At 34.9% G+C, this 27,633-nt stretch overlaps 1 protein-coding gene across 7 annotated transcripts in view; it reads left to right on the forward strand.

Moving 5' to 3' along the window:
• LINGO2 (leucine rich repeat and Ig domain containing 2) overlaps positions 1-27,633 on the forward strand; it is a 483,020-nt gene that overhangs the window by 222,314 nt on the left and 233,073 nt on the right. For 5 of the 7 annotated variants that reach the window (XM_064735329.1, XM_064735331.1, XM_064735332.1 and 2 more), the window contains one exon: positions 27,521-27,600. The exons of the other annotated variants lie outside the window; for them this stretch is intronic. The gene's annotated coding sequence lies outside the window, so the exon portion shown is untranslated. The remainder of the gene's footprint in view (positions 1-27,520; positions 27,601-27,633) is intronic. 7 annotated transcript variants of the gene reach the window in all.

Below are 27,633 nucleotides of genomic sequence, written 5' to 3' on the forward strand. Positions count from 1 at the left end.
TGTTTGAGCAGAAGTTTTCTCTAGCTCTTATGTAATTTTATTTTATATTTGGGAGTTTTTTCTTTTTAAGATTTTCTTCCTGACTGATAAAATTCTATTTCAAAATCAAAACATTCATTAAAAATTTTGAGTCTAAATGATTCAGAAATAAGTTAAATGCTTTAATGATTTAATACTGAGGAATTAATAACGAGTAAAAAAGTCTTTAAAGGGCAGTATTAAAACATTTTAGGGACATGACTCACTTCAGCATGATTTATGTCACTGAATGATTGAGATTTATGTAGTTAGTTCTGCAGATTTACAGGGGTCCATTCTGAAAATGATAGGTATAAAATAATCTCTGAATAAAAAAAATTGATTGGTAGAGGGAAGCAATAGTGTTACTTGGGAGGCAGTGGTACTTATAATGCCCTGCGTATGAGGCACTTACATTTAGTAGAAGTTCTACAGGCAAGAATTTCCCATGACAAAAGGGAAATGTTTGAGGTACTCACAGTTGGTAAGTCTTACACAATTCTTAACCACCATCAGAAATACATAGATATTTACACGTTCATCGAACTACTCCAGAGATGCTGAAGATGTAGATAATACCTTTTCCTGACATTTTTTTTTCTTTTTTTTCAGTCTCACTTATTTTTTTCACACATCATTCAAGTCCTGATAGCTTTAAAATTAGTTGTGCAGTGTTTTACTTCCTATTTGCTTGGTTATTTACTATTCATCACTGTATAAAATTTCCGATAAAGGAAGCCCATCCTGTTTTCTTCTGCTATGAAGATTTCCATATTTGGTAACTTCTTCATCAGCTCATACTGCATAAATATTTTTCCTTAATGGAGGAATGTAAATTACCTCATTTGTAATGCCATGTAAAACATTGCAAGAAATATTGTCATGAAAAAATAAAATTTTCGCATCTTTAGTACTACATATATGTCTCCTTTGAGAGAGGAAAACACCAGCAGTAAGTGACTCATTTTCCCAAAACTCTAGCCCAAAAAGTGTGTCTATTTTTATTCAGGTCCAAGTGCAGTATTTTGCTGTGGATCAAAGCTAAAAAGCTGTCACAAACAACTAAGCAGCAAAAAAAAAAAAGGTACAAAATATGGAAGAATAATAGCTTTAAGAAAAGATTAATGTCATCCCAGTAACCTGTGTGTACAGAGAGTAATTCATCATTTGTTTTTGAGCAGCATTAGCTCCTTTAAAGCAAGTACATATTTCTTGAGATTACCTTGCTTCATTAGTATCTGTGATCTGGAACACGATACATTATTACCATTGTAGGTATGGTGTTCTCTTTTGATTTTAGTCTATTAAGAAAGCAGTTCAGTACCCACTTAAGGTCTGACAGGATTGGCAGGCTGGTTCAAACTAAAAGATGTGTCCATTAGAAGTATTTCAGGTAAACCTGATCAAGTCTGAGCAAATGTCATATTTACAAACAGTCTTGTCACAAACATAAAGTTAACAAGCTGATGAAGAAGGAAAAAACACTTTCTTAGCTGCCTAAGCTTAATTTTTATTCATATCTGTAACCTATTAGGAAAAAATGCCTGAATTAAAAGGTGTTATTTAAAAGCACACTGTCTCTTTAATAATGAACTCCAACAGACAGAAAAGCTGGATCCCTTCTTTCTTGCAGTTAAGTAAGCTTTCATCACTTTTCCCTTGATGTTGGATTATAGAGCAAAGTTAAAAAAGAAAAGTGAACCTCAAGCCAGGTTTTTAAATCCAGAGATAGGCAACAAATTTAAGTGCCCTGATTCTGAAATGCTGAGCCTCTGGCAACTTCCATTTACTTTAAAGGGAGCTGCCAGGGGCTCAGCACCTGAAAATAAGGTCAGTTATTGAGGTGCTTCACTGAAGATTGATAATTCAGGGAAAGAAGATCCATAACAAGAGCATAGAATGATTGTAACCCTTAGGGAGGAGAAAATCCTGAAGTGAAAAACAGAGGCACATGTCACAGTAACACTCCTTACTGCTATTAAGCAGGAAGTGCAGTATCCACAGAAGAAATCAAAATGTATCTATTTTATAAAAAATGAATATTAACATATTTAACACCTTTTAAAAACAGAAAAAATAAATTGAAAACAAAACCAAAACAAAACAAAGAACAAAACACTGAAACAAAGGAGGAGCAGAGTTTTAGGGGACAGCATGATTTGAAAAGTCAAATTTCAGACCACTGAGTCATGGCTTTACCTTCTACTGGCTAGTCAACCTTTGAAGGCTTTCGTTTCAAAATGGCATTTGTTCACCCACTGTGCAAGAAGCCTATCCACACACTGGCTGAGATACTTATTTACTCCTTCTGCCCAAGTAGGAAGCTGGGTGGAAAATACACGGACACAGAAGGAGGTGTTTATGATCTCAAGCTACTAGCAGGCCTCACTTAAGTCATTGCTTGGCTAAGCTTTTTATTGGCTCATCCTTTCCACCTTTAAAGGTGAATATGAATATGAATATTACCCAAGAGGTAATAACACAAGCTTTGTATGTAGTAGTCTCTTGTGGGCAGGGGCCATCTGGGCTGGGGTGTACTTTTACTATATAATGAGTAACAGTCATTGTTTGAGCAAGTTCCACTGCTGAACTGGTCAAAACTGGAGTTGCAGTTGGCTTATCATGCAACATCCTTGATAAAAAGGATATAATCTTTTTAGTTCCCACAACTTCCAGGACTTAGATAATGAATTTTCTACTTTTTGAATGCCTGTGCTTGTTTCTTTCATTGCTTAACAGCTTTGTTCTTTAGCTTGTCACTTGGAACTTTGCTCCCATTATTCAACAACAGAGCCCCATTTTTTTGTTTTCCTTTTTTTTCTCTCACATTGAGGTAGATGTTCTGCCTGTAGGTCTGATCCTATCAAAGCTCCCGCTTCTGGGATGAGAAGGTTTCATTAAATCTAATTTTACCTCTTAGTTGTGTCCTCAAGCTCATTACAGTAGTACCATGATATTTTATTTTAGAAATTAAAAATGTTGAAAGAAGGGAAATGACATAGAAGTGTCAGCAATTCTGTAAAATTACATTGCTCTAAATCTTCTCTTTTTTTGAGCTTTAGCATGTATTTTTTATCAGATTTTTCCTCTTTATTTTGAGTCTTCTGCATTTCTCTAGTACTAAGCTATCTTCAGTACATAGCTATCTCTATGCTAGCACTCACATTAAAAACACTAATTTTCAAGGATTCTTTACTGAGCTGTGAAAATTTGCTCTAGGCAGAAATTTGCCTCGAGGCTATGATGCAGAAGGAGGTTGGTGCAATCTACAACGCCATTTTATGACATTGTTTCTTTCCCGCAAGTGTTCCAACCTGAAAGTTCCATAAATTTAATTTTTGTGTCCTAATCTCCTGAAATACTGCTGAGTTCTGTTTAGCTAATCCAGGGATTCAGAGGAGTTTTCTATCGAGAAGCACCAACCAGCTCAGAGAACCCAAACCAGGCCTTTCTCCCTGCAAAACATGCTGGTGTACATTACAACCACATTTCAAATCAGCCCGCCTCACCCAGCTGTCCACAGTTACCTGCCTTAAAAAAAACCAACTGATTTACATAACTGAGCCCTCCAACAAATACATTCTTCCCCTCAGAAACAGATTCATAAACTTGCTGGACTCTGGACAAACTTTGCTTGCAGACAGGTTAGATTTGTGTATGCATGAAAAGCTAACAGTTTGGGAAGGGTAAAATCCTCCAGACAAATGTAAAAAAAAAAAAACCACAAACCACTAGAAAAATGAACAAGAACATAAGTAATGAGAAATTCTTGATTTAATATCTCTCTGCTTTGTTTTAATAGTCTAAGGCTGTGTTTTAATGCTCTTGGACTGAGTAGTCTCAAATGTAGGACAGCACTGAGCAATAGCTTCCAGATAATCCCATGGGGATTTTACAGGATCAGCAGAGCCAGGGGCTGGAGCCACCATTGCTTTATAAAAATTAGACTAGGTCCAGGGTTAATCACAGCAGGAACTTTGTGAAAATGTTGTATGGGGGTGCCCTCTTCTTGGCTGATGCATAGTTAATTTTCTCCTAGTCGCTCAAATGGTGCTATACTTTGGTTTCAGTATGATGATTATGTTCTTTATTGGTCATTGCATTGATATGGTAGCATGATGTATAGTGAGATCATGTGTGATATGTACACTTGTACAGCTCCTCATTCTACTGAGGGAGAGAGGAAGGAAGGAAGTGGCGGAAGGAAGTGGCGGAAGGAAGTGGCGAAGGAAGGAAGGAAGGAAGGAAGGAAGGAAGGAAGGAAGGAAGGAAGGAAGGAAGGAAGGAAGGAAGGAAGGAAGGAAGGAAGGAAGGAAGGAAGGAAGGAAGGAAGGAAGGAAGGAAGGAAGGAAGGAAGGAAGGAAGGAAGGAAGGAAGGAAGGAAGGAAGGAAGGAAGGAAGGAAGGAAGGAAGGAAGGAAGGAAGGAAGGAAGGAAGGAAGGAAGGAAGGAAGGCTGGTGGTGTTTCCTGTAGAAGTGACATGGTGTGACAAGGTTCCTCCTGTTTGAAATCAAGTGACCCAGCACAGAAATAAAGGCTGTGATTGTGACTGTTCATTTTTTTTTTTTTTTTTCAGAGTAGGGTAAAAGACCTGTTTTATGACTCTGGGGAAGGAAGAACTAGAAAGAGAAGGAGAACCTGGTAGTTCCATTTACGTAGTGTACAAATGCAAGAATACAAGGCATTAAGGGTACAAACAAACACAAATGAGTTGAGAACTAAAGAAGCTAGTCAAATATGCTTGTTTAGTTGACCTACCTTAGTTGGGACAGGGAGTGGCCTCTGAGTATTCCCCAGCTGTTAAATGAGGCAACATTATGACTTTAAATGCTGGTTAACGCTCTGTACTTTGGGTGAGTAGGGAGATCAGTTTTCTTCCTCACAAACTACAATACAGAATCATATGCAAATAAATTTTTCTTATATTCTTCTGATCACCTTGCCAAGCACAGCACTGATAGATATAGCTTTTAGAGAAAGCTTTTTTTGCTGCAGATACGTAGTCCAATCTTTTTCTGAAACCAGGGCTAACTTCAAAGTCAGGCCAGATCACTTATGGTTTTTCTTCAGTAATTTTGGATATTTCAAAGGATGGTAATATAACAGTTGTACTGTACCTACTGTGATTTTGAACCTCTCTTATTTTGAACCACTCTTATTTTTTTCGTTATGCGTATTTAAAATTCCTTTGCTTCTTCCCCAAAGAAAGGGGTACCTCAGAAACAGATTATTCCAAGTCTCAAGCCAACTCTGATATTCTTTCATGTAAGTGGAATATACCTTTCTGACAAAATTTGCAGTGACCACAAATTTTTTGTAGCTTTCCAAATACAGTCAGAGCAAGACTTTTTATGTTAATATAATTTCTATCAATCATTCCATAAGCTGGCCATATTACCTCTAATGTTAAAACCTTGATGTTAAACTATCAAATCGGGGGGGGATTTTTTTTTTAATCTATTCTGTTTGATTTTACTACCTCTGGTCATTGAAAACTACCATTTTCTTTTTTCATTAAAGAGTGTTTTGTTTTTATTTAAATTACAGTGCTTTGAGAGTAATTTTGTATAACTGCTGTTTTTTTGGAAAGCATGCAAGGTGTACTGGTACTGTATTCTTTTACATTTATTGACAATTTACAGCAAAAACAATATGTTATTTTCAAGATTACCTCAACAGTATCAGGTGAAAAGTCTGCAGCTAAAAAATATAGTCATATGTATAGTTCTATCAACCCTAGAACTTCCATTTTTACTGACCTTTTGCTATTTGTGAAAACCTAGCTTTTACTAAAATTTCAGATGGATAAAAATATGCATTAAAGATTTTTTAGTATAAAAATCCCTGGGATTTTTATACTTGGATAATTTGAAATATGTTTCTAACAATCTCTCCAAAGACACATTTATGTAAATTGTGGAAATGCAAAGTTAAGAACACAGAAATTATGTACCTATTACCTACAAATTTAGCAAAATCTGTTATATGCTGCAAACTTATTGTGACATGGGTTGCAGACATTGAGTTTTTATATAATAATATACTGTACCGGAAAAATCTTCAGTATCTTCAATATCTTTCAGTATCTTCAATCTTCAATATTGCTCCTGTTAGTACCCTTGTGTCAAGTCAAATAAATTAAATTAGTAATAATACTTTAACTGTAATAAGTTAGCAATAATTTTATAAAATTTCATCAAAATTGCTGCAAAACCTTTTGAAAACATTGGGCTAAATCTCTTCATCCTAAGAATGAAGACAGTAGTCAATTGGTAATATCTGAAAAAATATAGTTTTGGAGCTTTAGATATCCCTGGGAGATTTATATAAATAACGAATGAAGGAGTGTCTTTGGTATTACATTTTGAGCATGTTGGCCTAAAATCAGGTTTTCCAGGCAGAAACATAATCATGTTTATTATAACAAACTAATACCACAATATATCTGTTTTCTAAAAATTTCCAAAAGTCACTTCAGAAGCAGTGAAAGACTATGTCCTTTTCACAAAACTTGCATTTTGGGTATGTATATGTTTCTGTAGGATAAAAACTATTGGACCTAAAGGTAGTCAGGAGGCACTTAAAAGAAAAATCCATACAAGACTGTTAAACCTCAAGAGAATACCTTTGCTTAGGATGTCTATAAACAGTGCATTACTAGAAACTTGGCTAGAACATAAATCTACTATTATCACAAAAATATGTTTGCATCATGCTTATTCTCTTCCCTAGGCACCTGTCTTTGGCCCCAGTCAGATGAATTTTTGCTCTGATCAGGTTCAGCCACTCTCATAACCATTGGCAGGAAGGCAGGAGATTGTTATCTCCATTCTTGTTATGAATGAATATTGCAAATCTGATCCTCAGACTAATGTAATGAAAGAACAATGGGTCTATACTTTTTGCTGTCTATGATCAAACCTTGGTATTTACCAAAAGCAATCTCACAACTTCAACAACCTGAAGTTTATTTACAGCACAAGGACAAACAAGCAGAATCTCTTTGGAAGCAAATATGTTTCTTTAGGTTTGTTTATTTTTGTACTTTCAGCTACATAAAACACAAAGCACAAGTGCTCAGTGGCTGAAGATGTCAGATGGAAAACATCAAATTTTATGTTTAAATGAACCTAAATCTGTGTTCTAGACCTCAGCTGGAAGTGGATTTGAAATTGAAAAGCACAACAGCTGAACATTATGTGCACTTCTTTGAAATGACCAACTTCAAATCTCAACACCCTCTAAACTCTTAAAGATAATAGTCCGGATAAAAACAGAGATTCCAAATTGTGCAGAGCTTTATGCTGTAGGTTGTCATATAGCAATTTTAAAATCAATTTGGTGCTGAACAGTAAGCCTATGTAATTCTTTCCGAATTCACATTTCCTACTGAGACCTCCTAGTGCATGCTAAGTCACAGTATCTGTATTTTGTATGCTTAGGAAGAAATTGCTTCTAGGGGAAATATTCAGAAAGTCATGCAGCAACCTAATTCTATATGCTAAGATATTCGACAACATATGGCAGTATACGCAGTAATGCCATTGTGTAAGCTGTAGCTCAATAAACTAAATTCAGACTTGAAGTTCAAAGGTCATATTCCTAACTCTGTTGTTGATGTAGTGTGTCCATTTAAAGTAATATTTCCTAGTTGAAAACTCCTTGTTTTCCCTGAACATTTTTGTCCATCAGAAGAAAATAAAAAAGGGAGTTGTAGAGGAATAAAAGACTGCCACCTTTCCCTAAACAGTCTAAAGTGGGGAGCTCTCAGCAACCTTATATTTACTTACTACTGTCTGGATAGCTAAAAAGCTATCCCAACATTTGATCAACTGTGTTTTAGATTTTAGGTGAAGTAAATATTTTCAGAAACTATGTATATACAATTTATTTAAAGAGAATTGTATGTCACTGTCTTTAAAGCAATATTTTCCATTTGATAGCTTTATTTTATTGGCTTCCATATATAATTTTCTTTCCAACACAGAGAACACTTATTATGCATAATGAAGGGCTTTCATTTCCTTAAAATTAAATGCAAACCTCTGAAACCTATTTATAGATTCTATTAGAGACCCTGACTCTTGTGCTTAAATAGAAGCTTAATATTTTAAGCCATATAGATGTTTAAATCTATGTTAAATCTACAGTTTAGATACTGATTTTAAAAGAAAAGATGATTTAGGAAAATATTTTAAAAAATGCAAATTAAGGAAAAATATGCAAAATTTCATTATTAATTGTGCTATTTAAATGAAACAATTTCTGCATTTTTCCACCATTTTGGTGCAATTCATTTTATCTCACCTTCACATATTTCTTCATCCATTCAGAATGCACAGCTTCAACAAGGTGAATGTAAAATAAGTATGCTGCCAAACGTCTCAGCTTTTGTTAAATTACTGGTGGGGAAAAAACCAACAAAGCGCCTCCCAGAATTCCCTCTGTTACTCAATAAGGTTTTTGAGGGGTTTTTAGAGTTTATTTGGTTTTATTTCTGGTTCCATCTCCATCTTTATTCAAAACCTATTTTAACAAGTTCCTCAACAAATTGTGACACCATCTTCCACTACTTTTTGGAACAAACAACTTTGTTGTTTTGAAAAATGGATGATACTTTTAATCAAATTTCTTTGTGCTTGAATGTTATTGTATTTGTATGTATTTTTTGCAGTCTTCTTAAGCACTACAGAATTACACTCAAAAAGTTGAAGCATCTGGCCTTCTTAATTTCTTTACGAATATTTAGGATGATGCTGGTCTCTTATATGCATCTCTTTTTTCAAGCTGGCAATAATAAGTTGAGAACCTCACCCTTCAGAATCACTGCAGCAATTCTCTGGATGTGTTTCAGAAGACATGCATATTTTTAGATGACATATAGTTCATCAAAGACATGGTATTCTTCAATGCTCTTTCTAATCTTAGACCAAAGGATTCAAGTAACAATCAAAAGTAACAAACATGCATAGGCATTTGAAGCCAATATCGTTTCCATTCATAATCAGGAAATATCAATGAACTGTTTAGCCTCCTCCTTTTAGTTTTATTCATTATTTACTGAAATTCTGATTGATATTTTTGTTTAATCTTCAGGAGTGCATAAATATTTTCATTTATTTATATATATGTATTTTATTATAATATTGGATTACAGATAATCAGTTTAGCATAAAGGAACATAGAACTATTCTAATCATATTTAATCTTTTGTGATAGTTGTGGAGCAGAAGAGGGCAAGGAGGTTGTTTTTACACTAGCACCTATTTTTTTTAGCTGTTTCCTTAAATACTATCTTGTAAATAAATCTAGTGGAGAAATCAAAGAATTAAAGTGAAATTGTCTTTTTTTAAAAAAATTCAATTGTCTATACATTGTACTGCTTGAGAATTTATAATTTTTGACTTTTTTATTAAAAACAGATAATAAAATACTACTTTATTTAGCATTTTCTTTGCTCTAGTATGGTACTCCATGGTATTACAAGGAAATGCTAATTGCTGAATTGAAATGGCAGTGCGCAGTCTCATGTAAGGCAGTAAGTTGGCTAAGACAGACAAAGGGAACAAGCTCCTCTTTTCTTCAAAGAGCTAATATAGCTGAATAATTTCTCAGTAGCAGAGTTGAAAAAACCCAAGATCATGGTGAGAGAATGTATAAAGACAGTGCATTTAAGCGTGGGCAGATGAAGGATGTTTTTCTACAATGTATATGACAATCAGACACTCCAGGCTAATAAACTGTTGGCAGATTCAGCTGGGTGGACAAACGTCCACTGGTTTGTGAGTTACCAGTACGATCCCAAGTAGTTCAATGATGTGATGTGCTGGAATTCCAGTATTGTATTACCACCATCTGCTTTGACCACAGAGACACCTCTATCTTGCTAAACAAGATGATGCAGTAATGGTAGGTTCTTTGGTTCTTTTCTGTTGTTTGGATTTCTTTCCCATGAATGATGAGGAGAAATTGCTTTTAATAATCGTAGTTATTAGTTCAGTGAGTAGGGCACTCCTTGATAGGAAAAAGATTCTCAATTCTCAGCTGAACAGATGAGGAAACTTGAATTTCTGTTTCCTGGGGGACTGCAGCAATGCCAACATATATAAGATATCACCTGAGAAGGAACAAGAGGAGTCTGAAAGAGGAAAAGGGGTACAGACCTCAAAAAAAGTTTGAGAGAAGAAAATGTATGCTAAAGAGGTATCACTAAGTCAGAACATTGTAGTATGTGGTATGAGAAAGCTTAGTCACAGATGAGCAATTCAGCAGTACCACAATCTGGGTCAGCAAAAAATGAAAATAACTCATTTATTTATTGCTGATTCTTAGGCCTTTTAAGTTGAATTCTGTAAACTGTATTATCAAAGGCAGTAGAAGAAACTGAAGACTGTTGGTGTTTGGTCCTTTTTGAAAGATGTCCACAGTGAAATTAGTGCTAAGTATGAGAATACTTGCAAAAATTCAACTTTTTTGTGGTTACTACCACAATTTTTTTTTCAAATTATTTTAATGGTGTTATTGTTATGTTCTTGGTTGCAGTGATTGCTATGGATTTCAATGAGTAATTTCTTTAGGAAGAGGATTACGGTACTTCTTTTTGTTACTCTGTCCACACAAAGAACAGTCTTAATGTCTTTTATGAAAAGAAATAACATTCCTTTGTTAATGTTTTGTATAGGTGGGGGTACTGTTCCTCAGTTTTTAATTTGAATTAGCAATACATAGATCTAGCAATCTAGCAATACATTGATCTCGGTGAATCAATCCACTTGAAATAAAGTATTGGTGATTTCCACCAGGCATGTGTCTTTCACTACATGGACCAATTTTTTTTTGTTTAAATCAAAGTTCTTTTATCTACATTGATATCTAGAGTAGGTTTATTTTGAAAAAGAAGACAAAAAATCACCCCAAAAACCCAAAGAAATGTTGTTTTCTTCGATTGCCATTAAATCAATGCAAAAACTCTTATCATTTTCTTTATGAAGAGAGTTAAATTAATAATGAAAACTTTAATATTCTCACCTTAGTTTCCTATTTGGTATTTATTCATGCAGTTCATTAAATCCCATGGATTCCATCAAATTTCAGGCTCTGTAAAGCATGTGTTTTGAAAGACTATAAAATGTGATTAGAGAGAAGGAGTTTAAATAATACTTAAAATAACTAAGATGTACAGTGAGACCACATGCCCTTCCATAACTTCTTTTGTAGTAAATTTGATGACTGATTTTACCTCAAGGCATTGTTTCCACCAGAGATAATGGCTTATGGCTAAGAGTTATGCTGTGTTAATGGGGTTGTAGAAACTGTTGATCATTCCATAAAGGAATGACAGTATCTCATGTCTGAGCCTGTCCGCACTCTTGGTAAAATCACACTGTGCAACGCCAGAATTCTGATTCAAGGACAAGTATATTTTGAATTTTGTTCTTGTTCTTTCTCTTTTTACCTGAGTATAATAGCAGAAATTATTAAGCAGTAATTAACATACTTAAGGACATACTCTGACAAGCCTTGAAAACTGTATGGATATGGTCTCTATCTTATCTTCTCTGCTGACCTCGATGAGCAAGTGTAAAAATAACCTATTAAAGCACCTCACAGCTATTTACTAGTTATAAAATATTTTTATGCCTATATTCATAACAAAGTATTATCTCTATTTTCAGCCCTTGAAAATGATCCCCAGTAGACAGAAGTAATTACACAAATGTGTATTAGGAATTCATGTGATGGCCAGACAAACAATTATTTTGTCATTCCACCATACCTATACTTCAGGCTGAAATTTCACCTTTGTATATTAATCAAAATGAAAACTTAAGACTTGAAAATTTAAAAAATAATTGAAAAAGGAACACAAGACATTTTACTGACAATTGGTAAAAAATTTCCTTCCTTTTTTATTTTCAAAGGCATTTATTAACAATCAAATAACAGGATATGCTAAGTTTCAAGGGACCCAGTAGGACCACTGAGTCCAGCTCCTGGCCCCGCACAGCACATCCCCAGGAGTCACACCATGTGCCTGAGAGCATTGTCCAAACCCCCCTTGAACTCTTGGTGCAGTGACCACTTCCCTGGGGAGCTGTTCCAGTGCCCAACCACCCTCTGGCGTTAGAACCTGTTCCTGATACCCAACCTAAACATCCCCCAGCTTGTCTTAAGGCCATTCCTTTGAGTCCTCTCACTGGTCAGTAGAGTGAAGAGACCAATGTCTGCCCTTCCTCTGCCCTCAAAAGGAAGTTGTAAAGGCAATGAGGTCTCCCCTGAGTCTCTTCTCTGGGCTGAACAGACCAAGTGACCTCAGCCACTCCTCATATGGCTTCACCTCAAGGACCTTCACCACTTTCATGGCCCTTCTTTGGATACTCTCTAAGAGCTCCATGCCTTTTTTCCATTGTGGCACCCAGAACTGCCCCCAGCACTGGAGGTGAGGCTGCCCCAGAGCAGAGCAGAGCAGAGCAGAGCAGAGCAGAACAATCCCCTCCCTTGCCTGGCTGTGATGCTGTGCCTGATGCCCCCAGCACACAGGTGGCCCTTCTGGCTGCCAGGGCACTGCTGGCTCATGTTCAACTTGACAGGAACCAGGACTCCCAGGTTCCTTTCCATGGCACTGCTTTCCAGCATCTCATTCCCCAGGCTGCCCAGTCTGTTCTGAGATTTGTGCATATTCAGTACTCACAGACCAGTCTGAGGGACAGAGCTATCTGCATAATGGATAGAGTGAAATGTTTGGATTACATTAGAGATCCTGTTTCAACACTTTGCGCAAAGATATTACAAAAAGATGGATTGGATCCAAGTGAATACCTCAGAGCTGTGCATAGGAAGCCAAATGCCATGCAGATCTTAACATTATACCTTTCCAGTTTCTTTCAAACTTGCTATATTTGAAACATCAAGCCTAGGAAGCATTATTTAATAAAAAAAATAAGACAGATTTTGTTGGTGCAATTGTTAGACATGCAAAAATAACCAATATTTTATTCTGATCATCAGAAAATTTTTAAATATTTCCTGATAACTTTTTCTCTTGCATCTTTTATCTCGCCTCCTCACCTCATCAAGGTCAAAACCCACAAAACTTCCTCTTTCATTTTTGGAACTCTTAATTAGTGAGAATTAATAAAAAAAGGATTATCTGAATAATTGAAACTGAATATTTTATTTAAATTTCTACCTTACTTTCAAGGTTCTCTTTTTCTTTTCTTCCCAAATATTTCCCTTGTGAGTAATAAAAGTTTTATGATTAAAGCAGTTTAGTATTTGGCCTGGTACTGGCCAGGACAGTAATTTTTTACTGTAGCCAGGAGGGCCATAACTCAGACCTGGAGGTTATCCTGTACCACCTCACACCTACACAGGTGGGGAGGCACATGGGGGTCCTTTCCATCCAGGGTAACATCAGGTTTCGTGGGGTGGGCATTTGCCGTTGAATTGATCATCTTTCCTGCACAAAACATTATTATCAATATTGGTACTGTCCATTTCTTACCTCACTGCTGTTCCCAGTAAATTGTTCTCATCTCAATCCTTGATCTTTACCTTTCATGTCTCCAATTCTCCTCCCCATCCTGTTGCAGAGGAAGGGGATATGGGGAGGCAGAATGAGCCAGAGATGTGTTGTTTAGTAGGAGCACTATTTTGAGGAATACCATCCTTAAAAACCACTGCAGTGTGGTAGCTGTAAATTCTTTGCTCACACTTAAAAACATATTAAATTTAAAGTTTATGACAATTTTGTTTTTATAATTTTGTTTATGCTTCTTTCATCCCGTGTTATTCTTCAGAGTGGTTATGCTACTAAATATTATCTGGCCTTACAAAAGGGATTTCTAGGGAAATTAATTACATCCTTTGGTTGCAGCACCATCACACAGGTATCAGGTACTGCTGATAGATCCTTTCTCACTCTTTTCTCTCTTTTTATAACAGTCATGTCCTGTCATAGGAAGGATATTTGTTGCCCATGGCATTTCTTTCAGATACATAATTTAGGAATGTACAATCAACAATATGTAAAAGATTGGGAAGGAAGTGGATTTTGTGTATCTCTTGCAGATTTTTAATGGAAAATGTATCAGATAATTTGTGCATCTGGTAGTTTTTAAGATACCATCCTTTCATTTCAGCTTTAGATTACAGTAGTCATTGGATATGAGTCCCAAATCTTGTTCCAACATGTACTCTATATCTTGGCATATGTGTTTTCTTTCAACTTAAGCACACAAATTCTCCAGCAATTTATATGACACAGAAAAATACATTTTACAATATCTATTTCCCTGTGTTGAGGCCCTGACAGTCAAGAAATCTCAAGAGAGACATAAATGTAACTTCTGTGCTGCTGTAGAAAAAGCTGCAATTCTAAGATACAGGATTTAGGAAATAACTCTGCTTTGTAAATCTGTAAGGCATAGCACCCTGTTAATGTCAAATATTATGAGGCATTCCATTGGTGGCCTGATATAAAGATAAAAATATTTCCATTTATTGTAATTACAAAGCTTTTTTATTAGATTAGCACTGAAGTGTTATTTCTTTGCCACTTAAGCTTTAAATTAAAATATTTGTGGCACCGGCTCCACCAATAATTTATCCTAATCATTCATTACACCATCTTTTGGTGTGACTGGAGTCAGTGAGAGCATATTGAAAATGTATTTGAGGTTTCTGTGCCTAGTGTGCCAAAAAAGAAGAGCCCAATAAATCAGGGAGAATTCCAGATTTTAATGCATTTACTTTGTGTAGAGAGTAGTTTTAGAAAGGAATTTATTTTCTTCAAGATTTTCATCTCTGTTCTGGGAGATAGATGACAATAAATTCAACTATAAAATCTGCTCAGCAGGCTATTACCAGTCCTAGAACTGCATGCGTCACAGAGAAAAAGAATGGGCCTTTGCCGGGGTCGAGCCATTTGTCGGTGAGGGGAGACTTAGACACTCAATATGAGTGATAAGCAAATTCCGTTTATTGAAGAGAGCATCAGACACTTATACAGCAAGTAATAAGCTTATGAATATTCTGTAAGCTAAGCAATCTATTGGTTAAACTATACTATCAACTCTTCTTCATTCCTTAGGGATTACATCTCTCTTTTCTCATGTCTCTTTCACTGTTTGTTATCCTACCACAGCTAGGCCCAAGGACACTGCTATCTGTGCAGGTGCCGGACTTGGAATTAGCCATGGTTTTGTACTCTTCTATTCTGTAGCAGCTAAATTCCCAACATGCATGCACTTGTTGTGGTGGTCAGTGTTGCCATGTACACATGCTTGGAGGTGTTCATCCATTACAGCCTCTTAGTCACTTCTGTCAGAGCTGTACTTGGTAAAACTCTCAATTCTGTAAGCATAACTTGCCTTGCTATGAAGTTGCAACTCATCTTTGTTGATTTATCTTTGCTCATAAAAGATCAAGCAGAAGTGAAACACAGTTTAATTTTAATTATATTGGATTCTAATTTCCTTCATAAGCTTAAAAAATCACTTATATATAGTATTATATAGGTTAGAAAATGGATTAGAAAATTAGAAAATAGAAAGTGTGGTCTGACTTTTAAACATTAGTGAAACCTGTTGTAAACAAGAGGTCAAATCTTATCTGTATGAGTGATTACTGTAGTGTGTATATTCAGCAACTGTTTTCTTTGGGGAGTGATAAAAATAGGGGCACTGCCAAGCAGGTTGAAGGAGTGAAGCCAGTCAGTTAAACAAAATTAATGTAGAGGCTTATAGGATATGTCTTGTTTCCAGTCTCCCAGACTGTTAAATATACAGAAAAACAGCAGGTAAAAGTTTGTGGAAGTTCAAGGTGTTTCTTACTTCTCTTGAATATTTGAAAAAACCTTAATGTTTCATTTAGGCTATTATTATTCGCTAAAACTGTATAGAGGACTAACCAGCTTCTATCTTAACCATGCTGTATATTTTAAATATGATAAAATTGCTTCACTCAGTTTTTAAAAGAACATGATGAAATACTCTGTTTTCCCTGCATAACCTTTTCCTAAATTTTCTTTCACAAATTGGGTCTCCTAATTTTGTTTCTAATAAAGCATATTTATTTCTAAGAACTGAATCTGACTGAGGTTGTAAGGCTTTGAAACATGGTAGTACAACTGTCCCACAAAATTATATTTAAACACGTCCAGAAAATAATTGTTCCAATACCATGAAAAAGGCATTGAAAATATATATGTTTTATGTATTCTCATTTTTCAGTCAGGAGTAGAGGTATAGACTGTAAAGGTTAGTCTTATTTATGAAGGTATTTAATGTGATGTTTATATTATTGGCATATATTTTATTTTATTTTATACTGTTTTTATGATACTTTGGATTTGTTTTTTGTCATTTTGGTGACTATCCCAAGTAGTAGGACAATGTGGTTTTTTAGTGAACCCAGACTAATGGAGTAGGTGTTACCTTTCATACTGGGGAATAATAGCCACCTGCCACTGGAATATAAATTCATATAAATTGCAATGCAAATATGCAAATCCAAATCCATTTTTGGCAATACTGCTGTTTTATCATTACTGCTGCAAGTCTGTGAAGCCCAACAGGACAGAAAATACTAACATTTTGTCTTTAAATGTTCAAAACCATAAAATAAATGAAGCATGAGTATTGATTGTCTTTGCCCTATGTTATCTGCACAGGGGCTATTAAGAAGGGGTTTTTTATCTTCATTTCATGCCTTATTTTCATGCTTCATACTGTCTAATGAGGAGCTTCACTTAAAATATAACATTTTGCAGTCTTGAAAGTAGATTTCTAAGATACTAAAAAGCTATTGTTATGCATTAAAGGCTTTTTACTGGTGTTTTTTATTGATGTGCTGTATTGTATAGAATAGTAAAATTTTGTAGTGTGGGAAGTATTTTTTTAATTAAATTTTACTTTTAAATTATATTTTGATCTCTTTAAAAACAAAAGTAGAATAATGATTTCCAAAAAGCAGATAGCTCTGGATTTCAGATTTTAATGCTGATAAGATTACTTATCAATAATTTTGAACCATGGTATTCCCATATATTTTTCCCCTGGTAAAAGTTCCTACAGTTTCAGTACACAGATTTTTGGACTGCAAATTACAGTGTTTCTTTCACACTGATGGAACTAGATCTTTGTGCTTCTTTGTGTTGAAATTCAAGCATTCTGGTGAATGAACATTGATTTTGTGCCATCAGTTTTGTGGCAAGGAAAAGAAAAAAAAATTAATGCAAAAAAAGAACAACTGAAAATGAGTTTAGGCTGGTTAGCATTTATGTGCATGTACTGAAATATTTGGTGAAAACCTCCATCTTGTAATATTCTAACTGCAGGAGGTGACAGAATTAATCTTTGTGGACTACTTTGAAGTAGTCTACAGATTAAACTCTTGCTGAAGGTTCTGTAGATTTTTGTATACTTTAAGCACTTATCTGAAATGCCCTGCAGTGCTGGATTCTAAAATGTGTTGCTGGTCACCTTTAGGTTATCACAAGACTTTTCAGAATGTAATCTGAAGGACTGAAGATTTTGGAGCAACCTTCATCTAGCTGAAAATCCTATAAGCTGATCCAAAAAAAGAAAAATGAGAGGCATTTGAATTTATAAATGAAATCCCTTTCCTCTGTTTACTTTTTTTTCCCATCCCTTCAGAGCAGAAGTAATATATCAGTAGGTCTCCCATGCAAACTAAAAACCCAAACTCTGCACTGTTTATTTACAAAGGAGAATTTCTAGGCAGCCCAGTAAAGATTGACTTCAGAACTTGAGCTGTGGGATTTTCTGGCACTTACTTCTGGTGGGCATTTTAACATTGCTGTCTGTGTACTTTCCTGAGAGGATGATGAGTAAATCTTTGGTATTTCTCAGCCTTACCTGGAGCAATGTGATTTAACTCAGATAGAGTGAGTTTTTGAGCATGAGGATTTATGTTGGTGAAGTCAGAGCACGAATCAGGGTCTCAGAAATTCAGTTGGGTTAATTATGCAGGTCCTGGACAGAGGAAGTCTCAAGCGCCTTTAAGGTTATAAAGGAAAAAAAAAATTGCATGAGTTGCTAATTCAATTATACACAAAAGATTTTGTTGTAAATTGGTTTTTGTTACTTTCTAAGTTTAACAAATGTGAGGTCAACATATGGGGTTTTTTTCCAGCTTTACTTTCCAATAATTGTGTGTTTTACTTGCAAGGTTAAGTACCTATTTTTCCAGAAACGTAATAGGTACACGTATGCATTATGGCTACATTTTTTGAGAATAAATTCAAAGTTTTTGTTGCCACAGCAAAAGTTCAAAGCTCTGTGTCTGTAGAAAGCAAGCTTTATGCATGCTCACATATCATATAATATTAAACTTTATTCTCACAGATTCTGATGCTATTGAAATAATATTTAATTTCTCAGGTAGATTTTTGTTTCTAAGGAACACGCAATGAGTAGATACAAGTGAGCAAGGTCTTGAGGTAGACTTCATTATATCCAGGTCATTCCTGACAGATTCATTTCCTGGTTGCCAGATTTATGCAAGACAGAAGTCTTATACATTATTTAACTGCCCAAAGGCTTTGTTTTCTGAAGCTGAATCAACATTTGCTGTCCAGCTTGCAGTGGAACTTGAAAACAGTTAATCATTAGCCTCTTCATGTCAAGTGATGTACTACCTCAGCCTTCTCTTGTGTTGAACAAACTGATTTATTTATCATACCCCTTATCTCCAAGTTATCATTTCTAGCTCTTTCATGATGGTTGTTGCTCTCGGGGATTCTTCCATTCTTGTGTAAATTTTGATATTTACTAGTAAGATTATTGCATCATTGAAAACAAGGGCCTCTATGAAACAGAAAAAAGAGTAATCATTAAGCTACTGGTTAAGCTGATGGACAAAAATTTCACCTTTGGTATGAAACATATCAAATATATAATTTTTTTGTTACTATCATTATATTACCTTTAAAAATTCTGGCAATAAGTATGTTTCAATTGTTGAAATTTCTGAAGGTTTTTGGGGTTTTTTAAAGATGAATAATTTAAAAATAAATAATATTTATTTTGGAAACACAGATTCACAACACCCTTAAAGGTAAGAACAATGAGTCCCATTGTCTTTCTGCTTTGGAAAAACTATCTAGATATGGAATAAAAGAAACAAAAACCTCTGTGCTTACACATGCATGCTGCGAACAGGCTTGTATGTAATAACCAGTTTTACTCTCTACGTGATGGTGAGAATGACAGGATCTCCTAGACTATGCATATTGTACTTCCCCACATAATATGTCTGAAAATTGATGCTGGACAGGGTCTATGTTGCAACTGATAGTGCACTTGTGTGCATGGGTTATCTGTGTGTATCTATACACGAGACTCCTTTTCTGGAAGTGTCTGATACTGACAAAATATCAGCTACACTCTATGTCAGTCAGTCGCTACTTAGGATGAAATTCCTCCCAGTGAGATTGGTGAGACACAGGAGCTGGTTGCCCAGAGAAGTTAGGGATGCCCAGTCCCTAGAAAGGGCGTTGAGTTTCCTGGTCTAGTGGAACGTATCCCCACCCATGCCAGTTGGATTGGATCTAGATGGTCTTTAGGGTCCCCTCCAACTGTAACCATTCTGTGATGTCATGAATCTATACTTTTCAATCTGATTAGTTAAATTTCAAATCAAGTCATTCATAAATTCACACACTGGCAGTGTACTGTAGCACTAATGATTTATTCTACACATTACTCCACGCTACCATTATGTATGCAAAATCTAAATCCTCACAGAACTGTGCATGCAGTGTCACAGAGTGATGCAACTCTGTTTGGGGCTGACAGCTGGGTGCTCCTAAGTCATGGGGGTTGAGTTGCTCAGAAGCACTAGCCGAGATGAACCTGGAAGCTCCCATAAGTTGCTTCCTTTACTCAAGGAATTGGAAGCAAGTTTTATTGGTTATTGGATTACCATGGTGATGTTCCAACAGTAAATTGCCAATAAACTAGAAATTAGCACAATGCACCCTACAATGGCACAAGGGGTTGAAATTTACAGGAGAAACAAATTTGATTGGGGGAGTTCAAATACTGTTGTGTATTTGGTGGTGAAATTCTCCCTTTTTAATACTTGCATTCAAATAGAGGAGATTAATAGTAAATATTAACCTCAAAAATTATTAAGATAATTTTCTATTAACCAGTTATACATCTATGTTTTGATAGTGGATAGCAAAAAATTTCCAAATTTTACCTTCCCTAATAATAATTCGCCAGAAGAAAATTATTGCGGCATAAGTACTGTCAAATTTAATTCCAGGTTAAAATTCTGCTTTTCCTTCCAGTATGCCATTTTTGAGTTGATGCAAGAAAGACAACATTAATCAAAGAATTAAATAGAAGATTGGGATGGAAAGGATGGGTGCAAATAAGAAAAAGCTTTATGTTCAGCAAATATCATAGATAGAGTCTTAAAGACAAAATCTGTCATGTTAAGAAGATGAAGGAGATTCAGAAGGTTAAGGAAACATAAAATCCTAAGCACTCCAAGTAGATGAAAGTTGGATTTTGAACTTGACTAACATGATAGGAAAGTACAAAATGTTAGTTTCTGTTCTGTTAGGCCGCAGTTCTCTTCACAGAGAGCAGCAGGCAGCACCAAACCTTGCCAGGATTTCTCTTTGGAAAGGCAGTGAGAAAGCTCAGAGAAAGAAGAGAAAACAATTCTTATCTCTACTTGCTGTATCTGTTGTTTGGTACTTGTGGAATGTGTTAGGGAGATTGTTTACCAAAATTGATTTGTTAATTGGACTCTGGTGATGGTTTTTTGGATTGATTGACCAGTTAGGTCAAAGCTGTGTTGTGACTGTCTGTAAGGTGTCAAGGGTTTTTCCTTAGTTTACTATAGAGCATACAACATAATATTAGTGTAGTATGCAGTACAATATAGTATAGCTTAATAAAGCAGTTGATCAGCCTTCTGAGATCATGCACGTTATTCCCCAGCTGTGGGTCATCTTGCTGCAATAAGCATCAAGAAAGGAACTGATAAATACAAGGATATGATTCAGCCCTGAGGTGGATTTGAGCACCCTTCAGAGTACTAGTAGAGGAGGCTGAAATAATCTGTGTTTCAAAGACAATTTTTAGTTACTGAAGAAGCTCATTACAGATCAAGGTAGTATCCTCATATAGTGTTCTCTAGTATTCTCAATGTAGAATTCCCAATACTGTAGTATATGGTATTATCATAATTAAAATAATTAGAAATCTAAGATGAAATCTTTGTCTGAAATAACATTAGCTCTTCTAGCTTAATATGACTTACTGTATTTTCTCTGTGAAACATAGGTACCAACCACTAGCTTGACTGCAGGAATAATGGAAACTAAGAAGTCTGCCTCAGAAAATCATTGCGGCACAGCTTAAACTGGTTGAATTCTAAGAAATCCCTGAGGAAGGGCTCTTTCAGAAATGCTCTGGTATCTTTCAGAGTTGTCATTGTGAGAAATATCAGAGAAGCAAACATGAAAAATGCAAGCTGTAAATGTGAGGGAAGTGCATTTTGTGCAGTGAACTATTTGGCAGCATGAGCTGTGAATGAATAGAAATCTCTGCGCCTGTCCCATCTTCCATTTCCCGAGGGACAGAGCAGTCACTATTCATGACTGCCTCCAGTGAGCACCCCACACTTCACCACGTCATAGAATTTTACCGCATTTGCATTTTTCTCTAGTGTATTTCTAAGTAAAATGTATATCTCTTGGGATAAAAATAATTCACTTCAGTAAATGAGGAGTATAGCTGGGAAATAATGATAAGTAGGAAGAAATGGGTCTGAAATTTTAAGAGACATCAGGATAGAACTTAATTTAGCATTTTGTGAAATTATACAATGATAGAACACAATTAAAATAAACATACATTTTTTCATCTAATACTGAACTACAAAAGACAGATTTAACATGATTACTTATAGTTTTGGCATTACTTATCATAATGCTTGATGTATTTTTTTTTCCTACAGTCTCTCCATCTCAGTGTCAGAAGCCAAAAAATTTAATTGCTGAGGATTATACCACTCTATTTTAGAGTAAGCTCCATAATATAACAACCGTCTTAGATCTTTTACTTAAAACAATCATTTCATTGCACTGATTCATGCTGTATCTGCCTGTATTTGCATCTGCCACAGCAACATCTTGCTGAATACTCCCTGAATTTTTGAACATTTCTAATTTCTTTATTTATATTGAAACTCATTTAATTTCACCCAAAAGCTGTTTCCAAAATGCTTGTATTACTCAAAAAAGCACTTTATCAATGGATAGTCTATTGACTTGCCAATAGATACACCATCCTTATGATGTAAGAATCTAATCTGTTAGAGTAATAACAGTTTCAATGCAAAACAATCCAAAGTAAAATAATTTTTTTAAGTGTATCTACTGTTTAGAGATCCACTAGCAGGAGTCCCTGTCAAATACTATCAATAAATGGTCTATTTTTTTCACAATTACTTTGCTGTTCCTGTTTTCTACTGTCCAGAAATAGGACTCCTAATAACTCATGCATTAATTCCATAGACAAATTTCCTAAAACTTTTTTGTTTCTAATAAGATTATGGTCATGTGGAACACCAACTGACTTTTTAGAATAAGAAATCGCAGTTAGGGAGTCACTGTATTTCTGAATTGAAAACCATTTTGCTGGCAATGATTAAGAAACTAATTTACTGCTTATAGGAAATCTTGTTTTCACCATTTCCTAACAATACGTTGAATCCTCCACTTGTGCTCAAACAAATCATGCAAGTCATCTGATTTTTCTGTTAAAAAAATAGTGGGTTCCTCCCTGTGATCAGTTTCATAAAATATTTAGTTTTCAAGCCCACTGCTCTTAGGCTCTTCATTGCATCTTGTTCAAGTTATAAATTAAGTTGCGGTATCAGCTGGGGGAAGAGACAGGATCCCTCAGATGCCTTGCAGCTGAAATGTATATATGCACACACCATCCTTCTAGAAAGTGTGTCATTCAATTTTAATGAAATGAGGGGGATATTTTCTGTTAGGCAGAAGAGCATTCTATTTAATGCAGCCATTTGAGAAATCAATTACAAAGTTTATTTTCATCTGTTCATGAAGCTGGGGATGTCAGACTGTAGATACCTGCTGTTCTGTTAACTGGTTAATAGGTTAATAGTAGGTTTCCTGGTGAAAGCTGCTGTTTCTCCAGGTGCCATTTCATTTTCTCTGTGGCACACAATTAAAAACAACCATTGACATTCTTTGATTACACTGAGAAAGTATGTTTTTGCATAGTCCTTTGAAATTAATAGGTCCTGTTTAATAGGTAACAGCACCTCAATATTCCTAGTTGCGATAGGTAAAAAAATAAAATCACAGCACAAAAAAATAAGCCCTCAAAATTTCAAATGTCTCCTTATTCAAATGCTTATCATGTCCTCCATCATTTTTCACATTGCTCTATGGGAAAGATATTTCTGATTTCTCAGCTGGGAAGACACTTAAACAACTTAGCAAAATATGATTTCTTCACCCTGAGAATTTCTTTATTTACTCAGACCAGATGTTAAGCTCAGCAGCAGTCTGTTTCAAATACTGCTAAGGGAAAGTGAGGATTCTTGTATAAAATGAGCAACCTTTTCGTAAATGCTCTTGGATCCTAGTACTGGCAGTTTAAAGATCAGAGCTGAATGTCACCTGTATGTTTAATAAACCTCTAAAAGTCATAAGTATAGTCAAAATAATAAGATGTCTGTGTTTGGCCATCATTCATAAGCAGTTATCTTATTATTTAAACAGTCAAATCCTTAAATTTTTGTGGAAAATCTGAACATGATTTGCTATTGAGGATATATCTTGCTGTTTTCCTTTTTTATTCTCTAAAAAGAGAGAAAGAGAGACAGAAAGAAAGAGAGAGAGATATTTTTTTTTTCTTTTATTACTTTCTGACCATAAGTGTGGTAAATTCCAGTCAAGTATTAGGAAAAATTTTGTCTCTCTTTCTATTTGCAAGTCATGTAGTAAGTTTATACAAAAACAAATGAGTTCTCATTGCTCACAGACAGATGCAAACCAAAAATTTGATGTCTAATATGATAAAAACATGGATTTACCATAGTCTTTCCATTAGTTCTGTTAGTTTTAAGACATTAATATTTATATTGATCATGTAACATTTTTGCTCTAATGTGAGGACTGGAGGAAATTCCTTCTAGTTAGTCCATTGGGAAAGTATCATGCTAGATCAATTATATCTTTGTATAGGTGATTATAATGAAAAATTTGTGGGAGGTTTTTTTGCTGAAGCACCTCATTAGAGGAAACAAATTTTGAGAAAATGCCAATTGGCAATTTGGAGTAGAGGACCTTTAAATACCCCTTCCAAAACAAATTGTTCTATGAGTCTATGAAACTGCGTTAGATGTGGAATAGGGATATAATTGTCAAGTAAAATATATTTGGAGAAACATGGTTCTATGAAAGGAAACTAGGCTTTACTCAAAGTCGATGACTCTCTCATGATTGCTCTGAACATTGGCAGTTAGTGTTTCTGCTTTTCTTTTATTTTTTTTCCATTGTTTCTCCTATAATTTTGCTGTCTTGGTCATGTGGTTTCACTGTACATTTCAATTTCATTAATAAAAAATTGAGAGGAGGGAATAAGGCATGTGCTTGAAGTAAGAAAATGCTTTTATGGAAATGCTGGGACTCTTCAGGATGGGTGTGTCAGAGAAGGGCAGAGGCAGTTTCTGCTTTCTTTTTAGTGCCGAGTACACACTGAATGCATGACATAAAGGTTGTAAAAATTGAACTACAATTTCTTTTGTGTTCCTCTGATAGCCATGCTTCCAGAGTAGATTTTAATTTTTTTAACTATTTTGTATTTTGTGAATAGCTTGTTTTGCTCAGATACTGGCCCAAAGTCAGGTAACACAAGAAAATAAGTTCTCCTGAAGCAATTACTAGATTATCTCCAGAAAAGAACTATAACTCAAAGTCTCAGTTTTCTCTGTTTCTCTTCTTTTCCCAGTGAGACAATAATTTATTATTGATCTTATCGTAATGACAAAAAAGTGTAGAATGAAACAAGAACTAAGCTTTAATTCTTGGCCTTGTCTTTTCAGTATGAAAAGGTACAGGATTCCAAGAAGACGTTTATGTTCAGCATATTGAGTTTAAATGTTTTATCATGTCACCCTTTATGCATAATCCAGAAGTTCAGTAGTTGAATCTTTTGAATGGCATAAATATTTTAAGAAGAAATATCAAATGTCTTGCCTGCCTTAATCCCAAATTCTTAAATCTTATTTCTATGTTTGCCTCTTGGGGTTACCTTGACTGCCTCTTCATCTTCATTAACAGATGAATTTGACTTATGCTGCTTAGTTTTTGCTGTCAAGAATTCTACAAAATGCCTCACAAGTCAAATGAGTATTCTTACAGCCTTCCTCAATTCCTAATATTGACCTGTATTATACCTGTGCATAACACAGGTCAGTATTAGAGTACCATTTAGCAGTGCATATGACACAACATAATTCCTCATAATACTTTAGAAGGAAAATTATTTAAACAGTGCATTCTGAAAGTAAAGAAGTTAATTGAACAGTGAAGAAATTTTCTAGTGTTCCTGGTTTATGACAGTAAAAAGACATTCTCCAAGTCATGAAACAACACAAAAATCATTCTGATAACCTTCATACAATCTAAGTAGATTATTAAAAAATATTTACTCTTAGAAAACATATCATTCATTATACAGAGGATGAAGTAACTATTTTTGCTAGTTTTAAAAGTAGTTTGAAGGAAAAGCTTTTCTGTCACATAAATGGGGCAAATTTTAATGCATTCATTGATCCAGATATAGAAGCAGGAACATCTAAAACTGGATGGATAGATAGAATGTGTAATGTACTCAAATTAGGGATAGCAATAAGGTAAAAGAAAATAATATAAAACAATTAATTTTAAAATAGTAATCAAAATCAACTAAATTATAAATTTTTAAAAATTACACAGATTTGCTAAAATTATAGCTCTTTATTAACTTTTAAGATTAATGGTGTCATGAAAATGTACTTTTCAATACTTAGGTTTACGACTCTTTGTTCTGAATTCAGTCTTGATCCAGCATATGAATTGGGATATTGATCAGGAGACTTCCAGAGGTCCTTTCCAGACAATTGTTCTGTGGCTTTGTGTTTCTTCTTAGAAAAATTCAAAAAGCCTGGTACGTTAGGTCCAGTTCTCTACATGAATCACAATATTGTGGCTGTAAAAGCTGCAAGGCAATGGAATTTAAGAAGCAGAGACTACTCTAATACAAAGAGTTGTCTTGACTGAGATCTTAACAATGGAAAGTGGAGAGATAGATTTTGTGTTAGTTATAGAAATAAACTTTGGAAGCATATTTGTGATAGCTAAGTCAAGCCTCTCTCTTTTTTCTACAAAGCTGTGATTTAGAAGAACATACCTAAAAGTGCACCTGGAAAAAATTAGCATTAGATTATGTAAAAAGACATTTGCTAAGCAAAGAAACCTTCCTCTCTGACTTCTCTGGCACCACAAAGTTAAAATAAACCTAACTAATCTAACCCTGTCTAGTCAGTATGATAAACCAATGGGTGATTATTTCAGGAAAAAAATAAAAGCATAGGAACTGAGATCTTCTTAAATGAACTTGTCAGTTTGGTACTAGTTTTTGGTGATATCCTGTACAATCAAGTGCTTCTCAAAACCAAAATGATAGAAGTTGTTTAAAGTCCTGAATCCAAAAAGCCACCTTAATTAAAAAAAAAAAATCTTGAAAATAAGTCAATATTTTCAAGTCAAACCCTGTGCCAGGTAAAAATATGGAAGACTATTTGATTTCGTGAACTAAATCACTTTTAAGAATGATACTGCAACTGTTATATAACCAGAAGTAGGATTTTTATTAAAGAGCCACCACGCTGCAGATTTCAGCTTCCCAGTGATGTTTTCCTTTAAATCTGCCCTACCTCCTCCCTCCATAAAAAAGTTATGATTTTTATTTATCATTTTAATCAATGACTGTGTTGAGGTGCTGTGTAAGCTCTTCCTTAAGTAATATAAACCTGCAATAGCATTAAGTACACTTTGAAAAAAATGAGACCTAAAAGACTACTTCTAGTCCTAGATTTCAATGTGCAACAAGTTTTGTCTCCTGCCATGTAGAACTACAACTTCATAAATTACATTTCTAAAGATTCCATTATTATTTACTAAATTTTAAAAACAGTCAGAAGCTGAATAGATATGCAACTTTAACAGTTTTCACAGACATGTTTTTCTTTTTTATGAGTGTTTAATGTCAAATATGTGCTAGGTACTCAATAAAAACAGTGAAAGGAAAAAGATCATCCATCTCACTGATCTAGTCAAGGATTTCACTAACTCAGGTCATTTTGTCTAATATAATTTTTTATTTTATGTATTTTATTTGTTGGGAGTTGAGTTTTTTGTTATTTATTTTCTTATCAGGTTGGTATTAAGATAGTCTGAAGGAAGGAAGTGGTGGAAGACTTTCACCACAGTTCTGAAAAATTAGCAGTGTCAACCTGGTAAGTTTATCTTTTTGTTATTGTTGTATTGAT

The sequence above is a fragment of the Zonotrichia leucophrys genome, chromosome Z, assembly GCF_028769735.1.
Source record: "Zonotrichia leucophrys gambelii isolate GWCS_2022_RI chromosome Z, RI_Zleu_2.0, whole genome shotgun sequence".
Taxonomy (NCBI): domain Eukaryota; kingdom Metazoa; phylum Chordata; class Aves; order Passeriformes; family Passerellidae; genus Zonotrichia; species Zonotrichia leucophrys.